The sequence below is a fragment of the Eleutherodactylus coqui genome, chromosome 10, assembly GCF_035609145.1.
Source record: "Eleutherodactylus coqui strain aEleCoq1 chromosome 10, aEleCoq1.hap1, whole genome shotgun sequence".
Taxonomy (NCBI): Eukaryota; Metazoa; Chordata; class Amphibia; order Anura; family Eleutherodactylidae; genus Eleutherodactylus; species Eleutherodactylus coqui.
The window spans coordinates 136197396-136214739 of record NC_089846.1 but is presented as its reverse complement, the minus strand read 5'-3'; positions in this window follow the sequence as shown (position 1 = coordinate 136214739).

Genomic DNA, 17344 nt, shown 5'->3' with positions numbered 1-17344 from the left:
TACATCAAAAAGACGGATCCACAATTTAAAAACGGTCCAGTAATAAGAGGTTTTTGTTTGTGGTCTAGAAACACTTCTTTTCTCCCATGTGTTTTCATCAGACAACATTAACACCGTGGTTTATTACATTTGTAGCTACCGACTACATCATCTATACGGATATTCTTTTGTTGTGATAGTCTTTTATTTGGATCAGATGGAGCAATTAGACTGCAAAGTTTTATTTTTACGGTAAATCATAACAGGGTATTCTGAAATATCGCCATTCAAAAAAGGGTCTTTCTTTTAAATTTTCCAGTTCTTCTTCAATAGATTCTATTTGTTTATATTGTGTTGAATTTAGTAATAAATTATGTATTCTTACTAAATTTCTCGTTGTTGTTTGTGCTTATCTTGTCTTTTTTCGTTTTGATGAGTGGGATTTATCATAATGGCTTTATTGTAGGCAGCATTTATCAAGTCTGGAGGATAACCTCTCTCTCTAAATCTAGCCCTTAATACTAAAGCTTGTTCCTTAAAAGTGTCCAGGGAAGAGCTGTTATTTTTAATTCGCAGGAATTGGCCAAATGGAATATTCAACTTCCAACTTTTTTTGTGGCAACTGGCAAAGTTCAAATAACTATTGCAGTCGGTTGGCTTGAAGTGGGTTTTTGTATTAATCGCCCCATTTTTAATTGAAATCACCAAGTCTAAAAAAACGACCCTTTCTCGACTGATATTGCTCACAAATTCTAAATTATACGTATTTTTATTAATTTGAGTTATAAATAATTTCAAATGGTCACTATCCCCCTCCCATATTAATATATCATCGATAAAACGATTATATAGAATAATACGATGATCATTAAAAAAAAATTTCAAAAAAACCCATCAGCAAGTTAGCAAAGCTGGGGGCAAACTTAGTGCCCATAGCAGTTCCCTTTATTTGCTTTAAAAAAATATCCTTATATATGAAATAATTATTATTTAAAAGAAATAAAATGGCTTTCAATAAAATTCCCTCTGTTGGGCAGGCATTAGCGGATCATTATTAAGAAAAAATTCTACTGCTCTAATGCCATGCTCATGCATAATATTGGAATACAAGGCTGTAACGTCCAGGGTGCACCAAGTATAAGTCTCTTTCCATGTGACCTGGTCCAATAATGTTAAAACGTGTCCGGTATCACGAATGTATGCCGGTAATGTCACATATTTTTGTAGATGTTTGTCAATAAAATGGGAAAGGGCACTAGTTATTGAGTTGATCCCTGCTATGAGGGGTCTACCGGGAGGGCTGTTCTCGTTTTTATGTACTTTTGGTAGAAAATAAAAAAAGGAGTCTCAGGGTTTTTGATACAGATGAAATCTCTTTCTTTTTTAGTCAGACAGTTATTCTCAAGGGCTTCATTAGTCATTTGGTATAGTTCTCATGAAATCTGAGTTGTTGGATCCTGGTCTAGTTTTTCATAATAATTACGATCTCTCAGGATACGGAGGGCTTCTGATCCATAATATGACCTGTTCATCATCACAATTCCTCCTCCCTTATCAGCTTTTTAATTACCACATCCTTGATCTGTTTTAGATTTACTAAAGCTGAATGTTGTTGAAAATTTAAATTATAGGTGGGGGGTTTATCGTGATTACAGAATTGTGAAGAATCATACAGTACACTGTGGTAAAAAGATTCTAAAAATCCCCCTCTGCTTTCCAATGGATAAAAACTATTGGTTAATTTGAGGTCTGTGGTAATGGGATCTATTAGTGAAAAATTATCAAAATCAGTAGTTTCCTTTTTAGCAAAATCGGAACTTTTACATTTTTGAGTTGCAAAGTGCCGACGTAGTGTCAGATTTCTAATAAAACTATTCAAGTCTACAAAAAGGTCAGAGTTTGGCCTTCGAAGAAGGGCTGAAGGAAAGTCCTTTCGATAATATTTCAGCTTCCCTCCTTTTTAATAAATAATCTGAAATATTGAAGATTCCCATCGTACGGGCTGCTTCCTTTGTGATAATTACATCTTGTGCATCCCTCTTAATTTCTTTAAAGCTTTTTTCTGTTCTTGTCCGTTTTCCTCCTCTTTTTCCCCGGTGTCTTGCAGACTTCTTTTTCTGGATAGGGGCAGGGGAGTCAATGGCTGGTAAAACTGGAAGATCTTTGATCGGGCCCCGGATGGGTGATTGGAGTGTACCACCCGGGGAGTAGTGGGCTCCAGTATGGGAAAAAGGTTGTCATTACTCTGAATTATCTTTAAAGGGCCAGATGTTATTTTTGGCATTGAAGAGGTTGTGGGATCCAAATTAATGAAATCCGGGGGAGAATTGGCTGACGGAGATTTAAGGAGGATTTTTTCCATTTCTAAACCCTCAATAAGTTCATTCACAGTCTCCTTCGGGGCAACCAAAGGAGGAAGACCTGGTGAAATCATCTTTCTACTATTTTCTTCAAAGAAGGGAATTTTAAATATATCAGGAATCAATGGTTCCATTAATTTCTTTTGTCCTTCTCTAGAATCTCCTCTTGAACGAGGAACATTCTCAATCACTGAGACCCTCTTCTCACAGATTAAAGGTGAAAGTGTAAAGTCAATTAATGATGGTTCACTCATATTGCCTTTCTTAGATGTTGTAAACTCTGAGGTGCTAGAAAGGCGAGATATTTTACTCACTTGTGTCGATTTATTCATTTTAGACGCATTCTTGTCAGTTGGACTATCACTTATATATTATACTGGGGGGATAGCTACATAAAAAGTACTTTGTCCAACTTCATTGCAGATACACAACACTACAGAATGTTTTTAATAATACAATATGAACATGAAGTAAAAATATATCTAATAAATTCATACAAAATAATTATATACATAATTAATAAATAAATGTTTTGCAGGGAGAGCCAAAAAAGAGAAATATGGGCTCACCTCACCAGCAGTATCTTTCAGTGTTGCAGGAAGATCTGGAATCCAACAGGAGCTCCATCCTCAAGTAGCCGACGGCAAACGGCCAGATTCCATATGAACAGAAAATAGAGATGGAGGGGAGCTGCTACCGTTAAAAAGATTTCCTTCTTTATTGAATAAAACAAAGCATACAGCTCACAGGTTCGCGCTGAACGCGTTTCGGCAAAAGCCTTTGTCAACAGCTATGAGGTATGGAGTACATAAGACATTTATAGACCAAATACAAATTAAAATCAAAGGAGCAATACCTGTGTGTGTTGGCTTGTCAGGGGGAGGAATGGCTGAGGGATGGTATGGAGGGTGTGTTCAAGAGCTAATTACACCATATGTTACAACCAGCATGCAGAGATTTGTAGCAAGAGGGTTCAAAACAGACAGAAAAAGAAACAAGTATGCATATGGATATCTGGGAAACAATACTTGAATACATTTACATAGCGATAAATAAGTAAAGATTCTAAGGGGAAAAAAGAGTCTAGAAGGCAAAAAAAATCCCAACAAAGCAAAAATCCAAGTGAGGAGAAGAAGAGAAAAAACAAACAAACAAACAAAAAACTAGAATACATGCTCTTAGATTTCCCAAATATGTAGTTGCACAATCTATCTCTGCATAGCAATAAAAACGACTGCAGGGTATATATGTTCACCAAAATCTACAGAGCAAAAATCAAGAAGGAAAAAAAGTTTTTTTTTCTTTTTTTTTTTCTCCTTCCTCCTTTTCCCTGAATACACACTCCCAGATTTCCTAGATATATAATTGCACAAATTATTTCCGCATAATAATAAAGCGATTGCAGGGTATATAAATTCACCAAAATCTACAGAGTAGAAGTTAAGAAAAAAAAGAACACACACACACACATATATATATATATATATACACCTTTTCTTTTTTCCTTTCCTCTCCCCTTACTATTTATTAATAAACACAGAATAAATCCGTTCTATAATTCATACCAAATGGGAATCTAGTATTTAGTTCCAAAATCCAATACGCTTCCCTACGGAGAATATCCTTCATTTCTACTTTTTGTTTCCTATTTTTCCAAACTCTGTCTATACCCAAACATGAGAAATTTTTTGTTTCACCACCATGTTTTAGGATAAAGTGATTTGCAACCCGTGATTTTCCTAATAAATTTTTTTGTTTGTCCCTCAGGTGTTCTGCTATTCTGATATGTAATCTCCTAGAGATACATCCCACATAGAGTAGATTACATAGGGTGTATACTATTATATAGATTATTCCACTAGTTTTGCAGTTAATAAAACTATTGATTTTGTATTTTTTGTGGTTCTGTGGGTTATTAAATTCCCTAGATTTATTAAGGGTGTACTGACAGCAACCACAACGTGGGTCCGCACATTTAAAGAATCCATTAATATTAATCCAATTACTTTTGGATTTCTGACATATAAAAGTCTTAGATACTTTGTCTCCAATAGTACGGTTTCTGCGAGAGGTACATAACACGCCTTTGTCTAAGATAGATTTTAAATCATCATCCTGTTTTAAAATTGGAAGATAGGAGAAGAATAATTTTCTTATCTGTGGGAATTCCCTACTATATGGTGTAGTGAAGACAATTTTATTGGATATGTCATCAGATTCGTTGCTGCGAAGACAGACATACATACATACTACGTTTTTATATATCTAGATGACGGCAGCAGCGACCACTGAGGTTTGCCGCTGGGGTATGTCACTCTTATTACTAATGGGGGGAGTGTCACTATTATTACTGCTGTGGGATGTCACTATTATCGCTGGGGTGAAGGTGTCACTATTACCGCTGGGGTATGTGTACATGTGGCAGAAATGGGCAGGGCTCTTTCAGAATAGACCGGGTGCAGATTTTGACTGCTTTTTAGATGCGGAAATGCTGCAGAATTTTCCACAGAAATCTCCGCTGAGGACATTCTGCAGTATTTCCGCGTCCAAAAAGCAGTCAGAATCTGCACCCGGTCTATTCTGAAACAGCCTTGTCCTTTTTAGAACGACGGGGGTAAAATCATACGTTGTGATAAGCCCCGCCCCCTGACGTGTTGGCACTTTGCGATACATAAGTGGGTTTTGGGTTGTAGTTTGGGCACTCGGTCCCTAAAAGGTTCGCCATCACTGGCCTAGTACATGTTTGCCCACTTCCAACTTCAATGGAGACTGACTGTAAATGGCTGGCGTGCTCTAGTATTTATGGTTTCAAGCTGTACGTGTCATTGCATACAGTTTATTTATCTATCTATCTATCAGGGTTATTGCATACAGTCTATCTATCTATCTATCTATCTGGGTTATTGCATACAGTCTATCTATCTATCTATCTGGGTTATTGCATACAGTCTATCTATCTATCTATCTATCTATCTATCTATCTATCTATCTATCTATCTATCTATCTATCTATCTATCTATCTATCTATCTATGACATCAGGAAATGAGAGAATTAGATTTTGTAGGCTGCTGCTTCCCCCTTGCGGGCTGAATAAAATAGCCGTTGGGTGGAACATACAATTTATCCGGCTGCTGTGGCTTCTTAGGAAGATATCCTAGTACTTGTTTACCCACTTCCAACTCCAATGGTAATTGGCTGGCGTGCTCTAGTGGTTCCAAGCTGTACGTGTCATAATAGAGCCTTAATGACATCACAATGCAGCTTTATAGAACATGTTGGGGCATGTTCAAGGGCGTCCGATGTTGATGACATCAGTGATGACATCACAATAGCAGGTGGCTTACTTATTCGATCTACGTGGGGGGGGGCGTAACTTTCGACGACGCTCGCGCGCCATTTATCGTAGGATATTTGTACTATGCCTATAATCTTCCCAGGAGTGTACTCAACAACTTCCCAAAGTTTCACGGCGATCGGATGAATGGTGTAGTAGCGCATAAAGGACAAACAGACACGCAGACACGCACGCACGCAGACAGACATACATTCAATTTTATATATATAGATGTCATCAGATAAATCTTTATCCTTATACAGTAAGGTCTTTCTATCCATTTTATTAACCTTATCCTTAGCATTATTCAAAGTTTGTGGGTTATAACTTCTATTCGCCAGACGGGTACAGATTTGATTTGCTGACATATTATAGCTTGATGTATTGGTACATATGCGTTTTGCCCTAATGAATTCCGTAAGTGGTATGGCATTGATTGTATGTCGGGGGTGACAACTAGTAGCTTTAAGTATTGTGTTTCCACTGCTAGGTTTGCGATATACTGAGGCATTGATACTATCCCTAGAACAACTAACCTCTAACAGGAAAGCCAGGAAATTAATTTTGTTCTGATCACTATTAATGGTAAACTGTAAGTTGCAATTATTCTTATTAATATAGCTCGAGAATTCTAATAATTCTGAGTGGGCATCTGAAACAGCGACATTTTGGAAATGGACGGATCCCTGTCTCCAAATAATAATGATGTCATCCAAGTATCTGGCATACCACACCACGCTGTCAATGAATGGATTAGATATAGAGAAAATATAAGATTCTTCCCACCAAGCCATATACAGTATGGCTAAAGTGGGAGAGAATTTCGACCCCATAGGAGCTCCTACCAGCTGTAAGAAAAATTGATTATTAAAAATGAAAAAATTATGAGTGAGAAGGAACTCTGTGCAAAGCATAATAAATTCTCTCAGTTCACTACTGTATTCGCTATATTCTTTCAAATGGTAATGTAAAGCTTGTAGGGCAGCGTGGTGTGGTATACAGGTATAGAGACTGACAACATCGCATGTTACCCAAATGTAATCCTCCCGCCACACAAATGTATCCAATTTTTTCAGGACACTACTGCTGTCTTTCAGGTAACCCGGTACTCGCATAGCTAGTGGTTGTAAAGATTTATCTACCCAAGCACTAAGTCTTTCACATAGAGAGTCAATTCCTGAAATAATAGGGCGCATGGGAGGAGGGAAAGAATCCTTGTGCGTTTTGGGGAGGCCATACATAAATGGGACTTTTGGGTTGGTAGGGATAAGGTATTCTCCCATATTAGTAGTAATAACACCTAAGTTGGATCCCAATTGTAATAATTCATGCAGTTTTTTTTAGAAAAAACAGTCATGGGATCTCCCTGTAGTTTTTTATAAGTAATCCTATCCTCAAGAATGTGATTAATACAATTAATATATAGGGTAGTGTCCATAATAGTAATATTTCCCCCTTTGTCTGACTGACAAATCCTGATGTCTTCATCTTTGGATAACCATGATAGTTCAATTCTCTCCCTCTTCGTCATATTATTGGATCCAGAATGTCCATATTGATTGGCCTTAGTTTGTGCTTGTAACAACTTCAGTTCTTTTTCCATAATCGTTTGGAAATCTTCTACAACCTGTGTGCGGGTTTGTGTTGGATAGAAATCAGGATTGGGTGTTTTTATGTTGATCCTGTGTGTAAGGACATCAGCTGTAACTGACTCCCTATGTAGGTGTGAGGGTTATGAACATCTTAATTTATATATGTATGTATCTTTGATATACGTTTCCGGAGGCTGTAGGCCTAAATTGTACACTCTATTCTGTGTCCTATGAAAAGCTCTGCTAAAAGAAGTACAGGTGTAATCTTAAGTGTCCATCATGTCTCCAAGAGCTTATCTCGTTACACTGATCAAAAGGTTGTATGGAATGCTTTGTTAATGTAGAGTGTGATGATAATCAGGATACCAGACACGATGTCTACAAACAAACAAATAAAGCATTGTTTATAGAGAAGACAAAATTATGTACCAGTAAAACAGGTCGACCTCTGTAAAGCAGTTCAACCTCTGATACGCCTACTATTTTTTGTATAAGAAAGACAATGTACACAATAAATTCAGATTTGCTCTAAGACACGACCGTGATGCCTGTGTCTATTGCTTTCTCATGGTGGCTGCCATAACCACCTTTGATTTGGAGCCCCACAGCATATTAACGTAACATGGAAAAATCCCTATCATAGGTGATGTAAGTCCAAAAGGGCAGCTGTGTCCTTCGGGATTAAATCCTCAAAGGTGTCCTGTATAAATTCTCTTTTAGTAGCTGGAGTAAAGGAGTCATCACTATTAACGAAATGTTTTTTCACCATTAGATTGCGGACACATTTGTTGAGATCCAGGAGAGTATGAAAAAGGTTGAAAGATATGTCAGGAACAAAATTGAGTCCTTTATTAAAGGAGATGTCTCGAGGAAGCAGTTAATTTTTTTTTTTGCCCAGTCCCCCCCATTAAACACACATTACTAAGCCCCCCTGTAAATGACATTTCTAGCTGGTTCGTACTTACCGTTCCAGCGTTTCAGCAAGTTATAAAAGTTTCCTCAAGATGGCCGCCGGCTCTTTCCCAGTCGCTCGCTGCAGCCCGACGTGCGCGCTCCCGAGACGCCGCCAGCTGTGTCTCCATGGCAACCGGACGCATCGCAGCCGCCGACCAGACGCCCCGCAGCCGCCGACCAGACAGCAGGTAACCGGCGCTAGCCCCCGGCTCCCCAGCGCTAGTTCCCCCGGCGCAGCGACAGCCCCCCCGGCCTAGCGACAGCCACCCCCATCGCAGCGACAGCCCCCCCGGCCTAGCGCTAGCTCCCCCGGCGCAGCGACAGCCCCCCCGGCCTAGCGCTAGCTCCCCCGGCGCAGCGACAGCCCCCCCGGCCTAGCGCTAGCTCCCCCGGCCTAGCGACAGCCCCCCCGGCCTAGCGACAGCCCCCCCCATCGCAGCGACAGCCCCCCCGGCCTAGCGCTAGCTCCCCCGGCCTAGCGACAGCCCCTCCATCGCAGCGACAGCCCCCCCGGCCTAGCGCTAGCTCCCCCGGCCTAGCGCTAGCTCCCCCGGCCTAGCGACAGCCCCCCCGGCCTAGCGACAGCCCCCCCCATCGCAGCGACAGCCCCCCCGGCCTAGCGACAGCCCCCCCGGCCTAGCGACAGCCCCCCCCATCGCAGCGACAGCCCCCCCGGCCTAGCGCTAGCTCCCCCGGCGCAGCGACAGCCCCCCCGGCCTAGCGACAGCCCCCCCCATCGCAGCGACAGCCCCCCCGGCCTAGCGACAGCCCCCCCGGCCTAGCGACAGCCCCCCCCATCGCAGCGACAGCCCCCCCGGCCTAGCGCTAGCTCCCCCGGCGCAGCGACAGCCCCCCCGGCCTAGCGCTAGTTCCCCCGGCGCAGCGACAGCCCCCCCGGCGCAGCCCGGCGCAGCGGCAGCCCCCCCGGCCTAGCGACAGCCCCCCCGGCGCAGCGGCAGCCCCCCCTGACCCATCACTTACCTGGGAGGCTTCTCGGGGCTGCTGGGCTGGGCTGGTCTTCTCCGCTGGGCAGCTCCAGTTTCTGCACCTTCCTCTAACAGAGGATGGTGCAGAATGGCCGCTTCAGCGCGCTCCCGAGCAGTGACAGCTCGTCTGCGCATGCGCAGAAGAGCTGTAGCGGGGAGCACACTGAAGCGGCTCGTGCTGAATGGAGAAGACCGGACTGCGCAAGCGCGTCTAAAAAAGCAAGCTGCCAGCGAATTTAGACGGAACCATGGAGACGGGGACGCTAGCAACGGAGCAGGTAAGTGGAATAACTTCTGTATGGCTCATATTTAATGCACAATGTACATTACAAAGTGCATTAATATGGCCATACGGAAGTGTATAACCCCACTTGGTTTCGCGAGACAACCCCTTTAAGTACATTGATCTGATTTTGTGTCAAAACCCGTGGTGTGAGGACTATGATGTTATTGTCCTCTATTTGTTTCTCCTGGATGGATATCTTCTTCTTATGTCTGTATCGCTTGCGTCGTTTTTTGAAGTGGATGACTTTTGGTGGACTCTCTGGCCCTGCTCTTCAGAATATGAGCATTCCCAGCTGGAGGTGTCATACGTTCTATCTGATCCTTCCTGCAGGGATCCGTTTTGCAGGGAGGTCAGCCTAATGCTCGCAGCGGAATCAGACCCAGTGACCCAGCTTTGATCCTTGTGTATCTCCTCCGGCATCTTCTTCTTGCTCTGCAGATGTGCTGGCTGGCACTCCGCTGCAGAGTCGCGCCGGCAATGACGCGGATCCGCCGAAACTTGCAGTGGGTTAGACGGCTTCCATAGACTGCAATGGAAGCCGTCCCTGCGAGGCCCGCACCAGAATAGGACATGTTGATTTCCACTTGTAGGCAGGGAAGATCATTTTCCTTGCATGTCCTATGGGGAGTATTTGCTGTAGTAGCGGAACGCTCGCTCCGGATCCCGCAGTGTAAATAAGGCCGTGGGCATTCGACATAAGGTCCCATTTTTTTCAGATCTGGCTCTTCATTATTGTTGCACTCTTCATACAGATCTTATCCAAGGATGGTTTGCAGGGAGGTCAGCCTAGGTTCTGGATCTGGCTCTAAGTTGTTCTTACATTCTTCATTATTTAGTTCTTCTCTGATGACGATCCAGTCTTCCTTGATGCTTTTTTGGAATTTAATTGTTAGAAGGTGTTGCAAGAAAAAGAAAACCGTGTGTTATCTACATTTATATGCAGTTTAGGATTTTAAGAAGAAAAAAAAAATCAAAGTTTATTTTTAGATAAATGTTAAAGAGGAATAAAGGTAGAAGAGACTCGTGGGATTATGTAGACGAGCTCTGGATATAAGCTACTGACCTGGAAGTCACCACAATACAGCAGGACGTGTCCCACGATGGAACCAAATAGGGACACCCATTCCAATGTATTCGATGTTATTGTGGAAACCTAGAAAATTAGAGAAGATTACATGACATGATTTCCCATAAGATCCCTCTGAGAAACGGCATCCGAGGACGGGGCACACCACTTGGATATGGCAGCAGCCTTTGCTTCCCTGTGAGGGCAGCATGTTACAGGTCTGTACTCCGCTTTCCAAACAGCACAAGAGTTTGGCTAATAGTGGAAACTATTATCCCTGTGATACGCCGCCCTTACATGGAGCAGCAAAGGCTGATGACAAATCTGTTGTACATGGCAGATTTACCTTTACAAGTCTGCCCTACACAACCCTACAAGAATATATATTGCATATAGTGTGATGTGGGATTCTTCCCCTTCTGATATTAACACCAGACACTGCAGGGGATTTCTATATCACTGCTGTTTACCTGAGACCCCCCGGGATACAGGGAATTACTATTATACACTATGCATTAGTATATGGCTGAACAGGCGTGTTGGGTGCTAGGAGTGTAGATTAAATGGTAAAACATACATACCTGTATATACGTCTCACTGGTACACAGAGTGATAATAGTTGCTTTCAATGTTGATGCTAATAATATATATATAGGAAATAAACTTATACAATGGAGTTGATGATAATTTGCTGATAACATCTAGAAGCTAATAGACACTGATCACAACTACATGTTCCCTGTAGACAATGGAGGGCAGTGATGTAACTGACAGGAAGAGCGGGCTTATCATATATGGCATTTATCGTTTAATATCGGGAGCTCTCAAGCCCCTCATTTTGTATGGTCTTGCCAGGGTGGAGAATTTAACCCTAGCGTGTACCCCCCCCCCCCCCCCCCCCCCGATAAATTGGTTAATGATTAGAGATGAGCGAACGTACTCGGATAGGCACTACTCGTCCGAGTAATGTGCCTTATCCGAGTACCGCTGTGCTCGTGCTCAAAGATTCGGGACGCGCTGCGGAGCGGGGAGCTGCAGGGGAGAGCGGGGAGCAACGGAGGGGAGATCTTTCTCTCCTCTCCCGGCCGCTCTGCCCCGCTCCGACTCACCTGTCAGCAGCGAAGCGCCCCGAATCTTTGAGCACGAGCACAGCGGTACTCGGATAAGGCACATTACTCGGACGAGTAGTGCTTATCCGAGTACGTTCGCTCATCTCTGTTAATGATGGATTGAAGCTTAGACAGAAGACGTGCAGTGATTGGGATCGCAACTGTGCTGAAGATCTACACAATTTGTGGTAGGATCATCATTTTACCAGCTGCGTTTCTACCTGCCCAGGATGTGAAAGGTTGGCGGAAGGTACTTAGTATGCGTGGGATCTGATTTAGGAGTGGGGAGAGTAGTTTTTGGTAAACGTAAGGGAGCTAGGGTAAGCTATATTGATGCCCAGATACGGAATAGTGTTCACACCAAGTAAAGGGGAAGGAGTCTGTTAGAGCTTGTGTTGTTTTGGTGTCTACACCCAAGTTTAACATCTGTGATTTGATATTGTTCACTTTGTAATATGAAACTTCACCAAATTGAACTAAGATGGATTGAGCCTGTCCCTGAGATATGATAGGGTTGGTGACTGCTAATATGACGTCGTCTGCATACAATCCTATCTTGTGTTCCTGAGCTGCTATTTTGATTCCTTGAATATTTTGGTTGCTCCTGATCCGTTCCGCCAGCGGCTCCATCACTAGAGCAAATATTAGTGGCGAGAGAGGGCACCCCTGCCTTGTGCCATTAGAAATAGCAAATGAAGGGGACATGCAGCCTGCGGAGAAGACTTTTGCAGAAGGTGCCGAATATAGGGACATGATCGCTGTTTTAATAGGCCCCGTGAAACCGAACCTTTCCAGTGTGGCCTCCAGGAATCTCCAATGTATCTGATTAAATGCTTTCTCTGCATCTAGTGCCAGAAGCATGGCAGGTATTCCGTTCCTTTTCGCCATCCTGACAAGGTTCAGGAACCGCCGAGTACCATCAGAGGCCTGTCTCTCAGGGACGAATCCTATCTGATCTGTTGCTACCAGTGACGGGAGGACCGCAAACGTCCGAACGCTTAGAAGTTTTGCATAGATTTTTACATCCGTGTTCAACAGGGAGATGGGCTGGAAATGAGCCGGGGATGTATTTTCCTTTCCTGGTTTCGCAATCGTAACAATTAAGGCCTCCAACATCTCAGATGGGAAGGAGCCGCTATCCCTCGCCCCGCTGAACACAGACGCCAAGTGAGGGGGCAAATTTTTTATAGTGGCCATTTGAAAAGCCATCTGGGCCAGGCGTCTTATGAGGCTTCAATAGTTTGATCGTGTCCAGGACTTCATACGAGGTAATTGGTACAGAGTGCGGCTACTTGTACGGAGGATGGGCTGGGAAGATTGGTGCTCTGTAAGAGGGTGATGAATATTTGGGTTGCCCTTTAGATTATACAAAGAGGAGTAGTATGTGGCGAATGCGTTTGCAATCTTTTGGGGGTGAGTGATTTTCCTACCGTTTGAGTCTAATTCTCTCCTCGGCTTCAAGGCCTTTAAGTTGTTTAGCCAGTAGTGCGCCTGTTCTCTTGTCATGTGCATAAAATTGCATTTTTAGCTTCTGGAATGTAATGTCGTGTCTGATAGTTAAGAGATTTTGGAGTTTTGCTCGTAGTTTAAAAAGGTCTTCTGTTTTTTGTGGAGACGGTTCATTTTTATTTAGTGAGTCTACAGATTTAATTTGCTCCATTAGGCGACTAAGTTCCGCTTCTTTTGTCCTCTTAACTCTCGAGCCAAATTTTATAAACAAGCCTCTCATGAAGGCTTTATGCGCATTCCACGTAGAGAATGTGTTCGGAACAGAGCCTTCGCTATTCACAAACAATCCCTCTAACTCTTCCTTGAGGGGCTGCTCGTATTTGGGGTGGTTGAGGACATATTCGTTCAGTCTCCATCGAAACAATGGGGACTGGTTAAATTTTTCTTGAAGGGACAAGGAAATAGGAGCGTGGTCAGACTATGTAATAGTTCCGATATCCGCCCTCTGCTAGATCCCAACGCGGCACCAGAATCATGTCAATTCTAGAGTAAGAAGAGTGTGGTCGGAGAGGAACGTATAATCTCTTTCCGACCCATGCAGACATCTCCAAACGTCGTATAATTCCTCTTTATGCAGGATCTGGTCCCTCTGGTCTCTCACCCCCCGCCGGTTGCCGCTGTTCCTCTGCTCTCGTGTCCGGCGGTGTCTTCCTCGCCGCAGGAGCCCCTGTGGTCTTCTCTCCACTTCTGCGCCCGACTGACTTCGCGCCTCCCTCCTCTCGGCGGTGTCCGGCACGTGGCTTTCCCTATTCAGGTGGGCCTCACTTCGCCCCGGCGTCGGTAGTTCCGCGGGACGGCTCTATTTGTTCCGCTCGTCCTGGGGCAGTTTTGTTTCTTGCTTTCCAGCCTTCTCCCTGCAGCTCTGTCTGCAGGAAGGAACACAGAATGGTGGCTCAGTAGCGGAGCTCACCTGGCTGCGACCGTTCCCACTGCTTGCCTAGCCGCGCCCCTATGGTTTACAGATTTCTCATCATGGCCCTTCTCTCACGCAAACTTCTCCCCATGATCCCTCTCTCACAGACTTCTCCCTACATCCTCTTTTCTCACACAGACTGCTCCCCATGCCCTCTTTACTAGAAGCTTTTAATTCAATTTTATTTTAAATTCCATTTTGACACTTGTAAAGGATCCTTGTAATGAACATGATGACCATGATTATGGATATCCCCATCTTAGTAGCACGGTTCTGTGCGCTGTCTCTTGACACTTCATATAGCCTGGAAAATATGATTCAGCCCCACAACAAAAACCAGTGCTGATATAGATCTCTTCCCTGATGATGATCCAGTTTTCCTTGATGCTTTTTTGGCATTTTTTTTAGCTGTTAGAAGAGAAAGAAAATCATGTGTTCTCTACATTTATATTTACTGAGCTTCTAATGTTTGAGGGTAAGAAACTACATGTAAAATGAACATAAAAAATTATATAAAAATAAACAAATGATTATACAAAAATACATAAAAATCAATATTTAACTAAAAATATATAAATATATACTAAATATCTATTTAAATTAATAAATAAATGTCCAGCAGGGAGCGGTCAGCCATCATCCTCCTCCAGATGGGATTACTCAGTTCTTTATCCGTTGCTTTTAACTCCATCAGTTTGTAGATGATGTAAGTGATGGCGGCCTCTGAAATACAGAAACAGACCTGGGCTCATAGATACGTACAGAGCTCTCTTAGGGCTTATTTTTTCTGAGACGAGCTGTAGTTTTATTGGTACCATTTTGGGGTACACACGTTTTTTTTAATCACTTTTATTGAGCTTTTTGGGAGGCAAAATGCAAAAAATTTGCATTTTGCCTCCCAAAAAACGCAATAAAAGTGATTTTAAAAAACGTGATTAGCATTTTGCATCAGTTTTTTAGCATTTTTTTTAACGTTTTTTGCCGTGCAGGAAAAAGTGTGTTTAATGTATTGTATGCGCTGTTACGGATGTGTCAATACCAAATATGTGGGATTTTCTTTTTTTTTCATGCTAATATGCAGAGAGGGACAGCGCATGTTGGCCGGGTGTCAAAACCTTAGGCTCATTTTTTTCCTGGGGCCTAGTTTTTCATTATATTTGCACTCTTCATGTAGATCTTCCCCGACGATGGATCCAGTTTTCCTTGATGCTTTTTTAAGCATTTTATTGTTCTAAATTATGTGGGTGTCAAAAACAAAAACTACATTTAAAATGAACATCTAAAAAATTATATAAAAATAAACAAATAATTATACAAAGATACATAAAAATCAATTTTGAACCAAAAAATATATAAATATATATTTCAATTAATACATAAATGTCCAGCAGGGAGCGGTCCGCCATCCTCCTCCTCCAGATGGGCTTCATCAGTTCTTTTTCAGGTGCTTCGGTTTGTAGATGATATAAGTAATGGCGGCCTCTGAAATACAGAAAGTCCTGGGCTCATAGATGTTACAGGGGTCACATGCAGTAAACGGGTGTTTAATTACATTTTCTGCTAAATCCCACAATGTAATGTTGTCACTTGTAAAAGATACTTGTAATAAGGATGATGAACATGATTGCTGATATCCCACATCTTAGTAGCGCGGTTCTGTCCGCTGTCTCTTGACGCGTCACAAAACGGGATTCTGCATGGGAAAACTGTGGACATGACGCCTTAGTTGTCATTTTCACTTACACTTTTCATATAGATCCTACCTGATGGCGATCCGGTCTTCATTGCTGCTTTTTTGGCATTATATTTTTAAAAGCTGTTAGGAGAAAAAAAAAATGTGTGTTCTCTACATTTATGTGAACTGAGATTCTAAATTATGTGGGTGTTAAAATCAGACTATCTTTTAGCGCTTGTTCCAATATGTTTTTCAGTTCTTGTAGGTATTTATCCGAAGGGTCGCTTTCTAACCGCCCGTAGCTTTTTTCATCATTCAGGAGTGTTAGGCACATTTGTTTGTAGTCCATGGTGTTCAACACTACAATATTACCCCCTTTATCGGCGGGCTTTATTGTTATATTTTTGTCTCCCTCAATGGTTTTTAATGCTCTCTTTTCCCCACTTGAAAGGCTTTGTTGATGGTATCCTTTTTTGCGGGACAGTGCCGTTAATTCCTCCGTCACAAGGGTTTCAAAAATGTCAATATAAGGGCTTTCACATCCGGGTGGTGTACTTGTACTCTTTACTTTTAGAGATGTGAATGGTCCTTCTCCCGAAGGGCGTTGTGCCTCCTCTTCTAACTCCTCAAGGTTATTCAATGCTTCCATATCTCCCACATTAAGGCCATATTCTTCCGCTTTTTTTCGTTTTTGAGTTTCGTAGAATTTTCTCCATCTCCGTTTTCTTAGAAATAATGCTATATCCTTCTTCCACGTGAATAGGTCGAAGCGATTAGTGGGGACAAATGATAATCCTTTGCTCAAAAGACTTATTTCTTCCTTTGATAGGTTCCTATCAGAGAGGTTGATCACTTGTGGTTCTTTGTCAGGGGTTTGATCTCCATTTATTATTGTATGATGGATCATATTCTGAACTGCGGGATTCTCACGACTTTTCTCACTTTTTTTTAATAACTCATTTTTATGGTATACAAACATGAGTATATTATAAATACAACTCAAAAAGAAGACCGTGCAGCATATGTTACTTTCACAGATAAATTGCAGTGGTTGATTATAATACCATACTGAACAATTTCTATAGTTTATGTAAAGGTGATTATCTCTCGGTCATCTATATGTCTTCAAACATTTTATTCCCCTCTCCCCCCCCCCTCCGTATCCCTTTATTAATCAACATTTTAATAAACATATAACATCCAACTGAATATAACTGAATATAACTATCCCGCTTCGTATCCCCCTAGCTCCTCCTCCCTTCCCCGGTCAGTCACGTTACTTTCAATAATCCTAGTCTGTTCATATTATCATTATTATAGTACCAAGTAGTGTTGGTGAACTGGGACATACATTCCAGAATTTCCCCGTGGCCAAGAAATTTTTCCATGAAATGTCTCCACTTTTTGAAAAACTTAGGGGCTTGAGATTCCACACATCGCTCAATCTCAGTTCTTTCCATTTTCAGGAGGTGTTTTAGCTGTTGTAAGACCTCATTTATCCCCGGGGGTTTGGGTAGCAGCCAGTTATTCAGAAGGCATCTCTTGCCGATCAGAAGTATGGTATGTGTCATATTAACCT